Source organism: Hippopotamus amphibius, chromosome 2, assembly GCF_030028045.1.
Source record: "Hippopotamus amphibius kiboko isolate mHipAmp2 chromosome 2, mHipAmp2.hap2, whole genome shotgun sequence".
In the NCBI taxonomy this organism is placed as follows: domain Eukaryota; kingdom Metazoa; phylum Chordata; class Mammalia; order Artiodactyla; family Hippopotamidae; genus Hippopotamus; species Hippopotamus amphibius.
In genome coordinates, this window is record NC_080187.1 from 178591443 (window position 1) to 178599597 (window position 8155).

Here is an 8155-nt window from a genome sequence, read left to right on the forward strand (position 1 = left end):
CTCACAAGCTCCCCCCAAACGACTGTTTACACACACACACACACACACACACACACAATACATATATACATATGTGGATTTACTTCCAGTGATATAAAGAGTGTGTATGTATGTGTGTGTATCTTAGAGTTGACTTTTATTAACTACTCAACATGCACCAAACCCTAGGCTTTATATACATTATCTAATTTAATCTTTATAACAGTCCTATGTAGCTGCTGCTATTATTTGTTCTCCTTGAAAGTGAGGATACTGATGTCCAGAGAGGTTGTGTAGCTGTCTCAAGGGTACAGCTGTATGAGGCAGAGGAAATACTCATGGCCAGCTGATACCTAGGCCCCCTCCACTTACCTTGCACACCATACACTGTGTAGTTAAGGGTCTACACTGCACACTGTGTCAGAGCTGGTATTCAAACACCATGATCACACCACAAAAAAGCACCCTAACTGCTGAGTAATTTAAATCATTCAATGACTGGTATTGTCAAGACATTGGTTGTGTAAAATATACATATATATATAGGAGAAATATGAGTTTAGATTCTATGTGACATAAAATACTCTGAACACATGGTCATTCAAAGCTCAGATACACCCTGTCTTCTTGGGGTTTCATATAAAAACTGCTTTTACAGTTTACAATTGCAATTACAATTATAGTGACAGAGTATCAGTCTGTTTTTAAAATTAGGAGCTCATCCATAAGCTCAGTGTTTGGGGGTCTGCTCAGGGCAGAGAAGTGCAGAGCTGAAGGTGGGAAAGTAAATTCAAGATCTACTTTCCCATCTAAAGATCAACAGGAGCTCATATGTCAATTTGCACTTGGCTCACAAAGGGTTCAAATTTAAATCTCTTTTAAGTCTCCATTCCTTCTTCACTCCTTCCCTCCCTAGTTTAAAAGGTTGGATCATCTGGAATATGATTTCTCATTCCTTTTTAAAAGAAAGACAAAAAATGTAAACTGTGGGCTCCTCGCTGCTTATGTCGGAGCAATACATATGTGCTTTATATAAACTAACCATTTGTCTATTAATGTTTGTAAAGAGCTTCGTAGACGTAAGGCATTTGGGACACACTCTCAAGAAATGTGGTGCCTTTGGAGAGAGGATCAGAGAAGGAAGAAACCAATGGGAAGAGAAATTCCTTTACACTCACATCCAAAATGTGAAAGGAAATCTCCAAGATGAGCATCAAACTGCACTTCCCCCCATGTTGAAGGCCATGGCAGGAGGAGGAAACTTCCAAGGAGACTAGGTAGCCTGGCCTATAGTGTTGGTTTCTAGATTCTGTTACTTGTCTGTGTGAAAGAAAGGGAAAGATACAGAGGACATATGTTGGACTGGACAACATGGCAGTGTGTCTCCAGATACTGGCTTTCAGATGATCTCCCAGGGGTTTCCTGGTAACTGGTTACCCCCATCAGCCTGAGTGGTGAGGGGATCTCAGGATCTCCCAGGGGCATGTGTCCACCTACCCACACGCCCACCGTGTTGCAGGAAAGTGCAGGGCTGAGCACAGGCTCTTAAAGTCTGTAAAGCATGGACAACAAAGTAGTGACTATAACAAGAAAGAAGCAGACTCACAGATACAGAGAATAAACTGGTCATCACCAGTGGGGAGAGGGAAGGGGGAGGGGCAAGATAGGCGTAAGGGGGTAAGCAGTGCAAACTACGAGGTACAAAACAAGCTACAAGGACGTACTGTACGACATGGGGAGTATAGTCAACGTTTTGTAATAACTACAAACGGAGTATAACCTTTAAAAATTGTGAATCATTATATTGTGTACCTGTAACTTATATAATATTGTACAACAACTATACCTCAATAAAAATAGACTGTCAAGCATGGTTCTTAGTCACTGTCACATAGGACCAGAGAAGAAAAACTTTCTGAAAATAAATCATAATGATTCCTGCAGCAGCTACTCTGCTAGCCAGAGAAATCCATGAATATCCATGGAGAGATTAGGAGGTACTTTCCCTCGACAAATCTCTGCGGCCACCTCACAACACCAGCAACCTCAAAAAGTCTGTCTAGCCAAAACCTCAGGACACTAGCCTGAGACCCTTGTTAGTTTCCAATATCCCTTGAAAGGATGAAAGGGAGGGAGAGAGGGAGGGAGGAGGGAAGGGGTCACTCCTTTTAAATTAGAGAGACAAATTATTTCAGAAAACAACAGCTTCCCTTAATTGGTACCTAAACTTTCACTCTCTGCTGTGTCTATTTTAATAGCAGTGATTGCTACGTGAACCCTGTGCTATCAATCTAGAGAAAACAATCTTGCCACTGGGACCAGGAATCTCAGAATCAGAGTTTGCTTTTGATACAACCATTTGATACAAAGTTGCACTAATACAGCATTGGATGGGAAAGGAGAAGGGGGCTGAGCTGCAAGGGTCTGCTCCTACCCCTGGGATGTTCTCAGTCCCACTTTCTGCAAATCCAACCTTTGAGCCAAGCTGGACTGCGGGCTGGTCCCCGAGCACATCCCCAGATCCCCACTTCAGGCTTTGGCTCCTGCTACTCCTTCCACTTAGCATTTCCCACCCTCACCTCTTTCAAGTTCCTGCTTCTACGTCGAGGCTCCTTTTTAAACCCTTTAGCATTTTCTGTGATTCTTGTCATATTTTTACTTTGTTTTAGTTGCATGTCTACTTGACATACCTTTGTCCATGGAACATAGACTCCTTGAGGTCTGGCATCACTTCTTTCCTGATCCTTGAGTTCGCTGTGGGTCCAGGGCTGTGTCCTGAGCAAAGAAGATGCTCACTCAGTAGATGTTTGTTGAACTGGAAGCAAGGATTTCACTTAAAATAAAGGAGGCTGAGTTGAATCATAACAAAAGTGCCCCAAATCTCCTTATCATTTCAGTCTTCTGTTTTATCCCATCACCTGTGGGAACTGTGTCAGAAGTACTAAGTGCTAGAGTTCACCCACCAGCTAGTTGCTGGTGGTGGCCGTTCAGGTGCTGAGTGTGAGTCCATCCCATCTCTTTGCTGCCAGCACCCCAGTCCAGGTCATGGTTATTTCTCATCTGTATGGAAGCAGTGTCTCTTTACTGACTGCTCTCCTCACTTCCACGGACGCTGACACAGAGCTGGAGTCAGCTTCTTAAATCACATACCAGATCATGTTCCCTGGACTAAAACCTATCTTCCTAGCTCTTACCAAACTCGTAAAGTATTCAGTTTGTTAACTTGCCTCATTTTTATCCATCTCCTCCACAAGCACTGTGAAGCAAGAACCATCTCTGTCTGGTTCCCTGTCTCCCCGGCTCTAGCATGGTGCTTGGAATATAGTAGATGCTCACAGACATTTGTTGAATGAATAGATAAAAAGTGCAGAGTTGTTATCATTTGCCTTCGTTTTAGAAGCCTCATGCTACCTTCCATTTTCCTGGCTTCTGCACTTTGCCTGGAACTCACTGGGCAAACAAGCGTGGTATGGCTCTGGATCTGAGCCTTCTGGTGGAACTTCAGTTCTTGGTTTTGTTGTGGAATCAGAGAGCACATCCCTGTGCTCTGTGTGTGCCCCACCCAAAGAGGACCAGCCAGCAATGATGGCACAGACTCACTCTGGGAACTTCAATTGCATCCCAACTTCCCTTGTGAAACCAATCATGAGACAACATCCCAAGACCCCAGAGAAGTGAGGAAGCTTCATTGCCTGCCAGATAGGATAGCATCCACTCCACTAAAAATATCATGGTAAAGTTTCATGAGATATTAATAATGCACTTTTCCTCTTGTATTTGGGGGAAATCTTAAAGATTTGCTGTAGGCAGATATTTTCATTTTCTTAGCCTGATGAAATAGGGTACAAAAGAAGAAAGCGATACTGAATGAGAGAAGGAACGTTTGTGTACGTGGCCAGGAATGATGCACATTTTGCCACTGATTTTATTTTTCACTCTTTTTTTGATGCAGGGTCAAGTAAGTACACTTTCAGGGCATCCAAATGCCTCTTCCTTTACTATTTATTGAAAGAGGCTTGCATATCTCATCCTAAGTCGTCTTGAGGAGATAGGGTGTAGCAGCAGCATTTTACCATGGTTGTTGTGGCTTCTGAAAGCACACTTCCAAACCACAGGAGTATCTGATCACCATTTGGAAGGAAGTGGGCTAGTTAGAAAGGTCTCGGGTCTTGGAAATAAATTCAGGTGATGCCAAAACATGTTTTTCAGATCTGGTCGAATTTTGTGAGACCGACTGTGGTTGGGTGTAGTTTTGCCCGCTGCTCACACAGCAGTGGGATCCCAGTATTCCACCCCCTCTTCTCCTGGCCTCTTATTTTCACCCGTTCTCACACTGTCTCTGGTTGTAATTGTGGACATTGTTTCCCCAAATGGACCATGCATCAGAGTCACTGCAGGGACTTAAATTCTTTTTTGATTCTCAGAGCTTGCTCGAGACTAGTGAATCAAAGTTTCCTGGGCTAGGGCCCAAGAATCTGTATTTTTACAACACTCTTCAGATGATTCTGACCAGTATCCTTGTTTGGGAATCACTGGTGTGGCAGAAAGAATTCTACTTGCACCTAAACTCAACCACCAACTGCCTAACCAACTTTAGACAAGTTACTTTTGGACTATCAGGAAAACTGAAGAAATGACACCTACATAACAAAGGATGCTGCAGAATGAAAGGAAATTACATATGTGATCAATCCTTGTGGGTATTTAATAGGTCAAGTTAGTTAATACCCTGCTGGTGACCTAGAGGCTTCCCAGAATCTTTTTCTGAAATAATGTTTAGCTTCCTCTTCTGTGTTTAATTCCTATGAAACTTCATTTCTCCCTTTGTCAGTCACTAAGAATAAGGCCATATGTAGATGAATCATAAGACCATTATGCCATGTGTTCTAAGAGCCTTCCAAGTCCATTGCTGCAAGAAATGCTCAACATTTAATGCATATTGTTTCTCGCTATCTCTTTCCAAATTGCCAGTACAGTTTCCATTTCTGGGAAATTACATAGACATGTCTGGATCCAACTCTTTTATCTTTGCATTTCCAACTGCTCTGTTTTCTTTCTTTCTTCCCATCAAATTCTCATAGTTTGACAGTTTTAGGACCAGCTCTTCCTTGATCTTTTCCTTCCTATAATATATTGAATTGAAATGAGCCCATTCTTCTTGGTGTGCCATCTCTCCAAACACAAAATATTCTGAAGTTCAGATTCTCTGTCCCTGAGTGGGTTAACATCACAAAAAGTTTGTGGTTTCCTCCATCATAAACAAGAGTGTTTTAAAGGAAATCTGTTTCTTTTCTTCCAAGCATCACAGAAAGGTTGGGACAAAATGAAATGAATTTTCAGTAAGAAAGGTTACTTATTAAAAATAGTGATGAGAAAGTATGTAAATTGATTCAGGAGAAAGAATTTGTAAAATGCTTTAACTTAAAAGGAAATACTCTTGAAGGCATTCACCATGAATCAGGAGGAAAACACTCTAGCCTCTTGAAAAAAGCTGTTACACTGTTCAGCATTGACAAAATGTATCCAAAAAAGCCCTTTCCTCTTATGATGTGAGGGAAGAAGACAAACTGCATGTGAGAGCATCTGACCATACATACTTCATTTGGGAATGTGTACCCACTTGATCTGAGCATATTAACAAGCATAGTATTCACTGCTGACAGTCTTTTGTATGGAACACATCCATTTGTAAGAATAAAAGAAATACTCACACTCTATTCACATTTTTAATTCTGTTTATTAAAAAAAATACTGCAATATGGTTTGAGTTGTGAATCTATTGAAGACAGCTTTGATGAATCCACAGTTTAAGCATATGTAAAAAGTGATTTGGAAAATGTCTTCTGGGTTATGGGGGGTTGAGTAGGACATTGGGACACCTCTCCACACTCTTTCTGGCTTTTCCACTGGCCCCCTTCTCTCTCTAAGTTCATCTGCTGTTACAATAAAAATATCTCCCTCTCTCCAACGCCAGACTCTCTCAGAGTTTTCTGGGAGTGTGATTGACTAACTGGAAAGTAATCTGACCATTTTGGATAATGGGTGCCACCTGGATATGATGATGATTCCCCATCAGATACTCTAAAGTCGTATCATCCAATCGAAGGTTTCCCAAAGTGTGGAGGACAAATAAGGTTACAGCCTGATCCAAACCTCAGTCAAAAAAAGATCAAAGTATAGTGAAAAATGAAAAAAAAAAACCCCTCCATTTTTCACCTTTTTCATTCATGCCATTGTATAAATGGGGGTGGGGGTGGGGAATGGTTCTTAACATCAATACCAATGATAAAGCTTGGGTTTGATCACATCTTTGCTGCAATTACTCATTTTCTTTAGAATACATTTTTTAATTTTATCAAACAAGAATGTTGTTTAAAAAAAAAAGTAGTTGAAAATTCCACAGTTTACTATTTGGCCAGACTTTCTCCTGTGGAGCTATTATAAAATGGTGAACTGATGGCTAAGCTGAGATCAGGTCAACAGGCTCTACTTTGATCTTTGACAGAGCATTCAGCTGACCTGTGCTTCAGACACTCCTAGATGGACAATATAGATTTCCTGATGATTTACTTGACAGTGGAGCAAGGAAATACGCTACAGACTACCTTCACTTCTAAGAATAATAGCTTATAATGCTGGCTTAAATGTGTATATCTATTAATAATGATGTTAATATATAAGATCTTAGATGCTAATGCTGTGCTAAGTAGCTGAAACATTGGCTATGGTCAACTGGCACACAGTATTTACTCCCATCACCTTCCACGTGCCCTCCTGTATAGTAGGCACTGGGAAGCCAAAAATTGTATTTGCTAACTTGTGGGCAGCGAGGATTCTGGAAGCAAAATAGAATACCAAATGGATGCACTCCCACAAGCTTTGGAAGAGGAGAGAGAAAAACTTTTTCTGCTGCTGTTTCTGCTATGAAGACAGTAGCTGAAGGCAAACTCAGCACACGTTTGTCAAGACAATGGCTTTGGGGGTGTCATAACAGGGTGGTGGTGGCAATGACATCAGTCACCATTCCTGACCTCTGGATCCTAGTTATGGCTGATGAACTTGAACTGGTTAAGCCCAGCCATGGGTTCCTGCCTACTCCTCTACTTCTTCAAATAATTTTGTAAGTAACTAATTCTTTGCATTAGATCGCTTTAATCTGGAAATATCCAGAGTAGGGAATTCCCCTGTGGTCCAGTGGTCAGGACTTGAGCACTCTCACTGCCAAGGGCCTAGGTTTAATTCCTGGTAGGGGAACAAAGATCCCACAAGCTGCGTGGCACGGCCAAAAATTGAAAAAAAGAAAAAAAGAAAATTAAAAAATGGAAATATCCAGAGTAAAGAAGTTTCTTGCACTTTAATCTAATTCTGAATTTGGCACCCAAATCAAGGTTTAATACAGGTGTGGTATCACAGGGAGTTTGTCCTCAAACCAATTTAATGACCTAAGTATTATCGTTCCCATTTGACAGATGAAAGAATTAAAATTCAGAGAGATAAAATAACTTGTTCAAGGTCACTCAATATGTAAGTAGCAGAATCCAAGGTCAAATGCAAATCTAATTACGAAGTTTTTGTGCCTAACTACTCTGATGAGCTCTGATGGTACAGGATCAAATGCATAATAATTGTGTACAAATAACTAAAGATTTCTTTATTATTTGTTTGTTTATTTATTTTGCTGTAATGTACATGAGGGAAGATTCTACGTCTTATACATCTTTGTATCAGACTCCCAAACCCCAGAGCATGGCTAAGTATTTGGCACCTAAAATAGGTCCTTGATAAGTTACTGCTGAAAGAATAAATGAATGGTATTGTGATTAATCCTACCAAGGAAAGTGACACAAAAAGATGACAATTCATATGATGGCCGGCTTGTGGTTTTGTCAAGTTGGTTTTAATAAGATGTTTCTCACTCTTCATGTGTTCAATTGCCTCTACTAAGAGCTATTACAAATATGTTTCTGTTTTGTGTGTATATATGTTTGGTTTCTGTTGGGAGGAATAGCTTATTGAAAAGCTCTCCTGCCTTGTCAAAGTCATTAAATGATAGAACATTCAGTCTGTTAGGATGGACTTCTAGGTCTATTTATCTCATTCCATCTTGTAGCAGCTCTTTTCTTAAGAAAACAAACAAAACAAAACAAAAAATTGTTTCTTTACAACTTACTAAGGT

The 8155-nt window shown here is 40.6% G+C and overlaps 1 non-coding gene across 1 annotated transcript; it reads left to right on the top strand.

Annotated features, from left to right (window-relative positions):
• Positions 1–7159: 7159 nt before the first annotated feature.
• Positions 7160–7233, top strand: TRNAE-CUC (transfer RNA glutamic acid (anticodon CUC)). The gene has a single exon. It is a non-coding gene; the product is annotated as a tRNA-Glu (tRNA).
• The last annotated feature ends 922 nt before the right edge of the window (positions 7234–8155 follow it).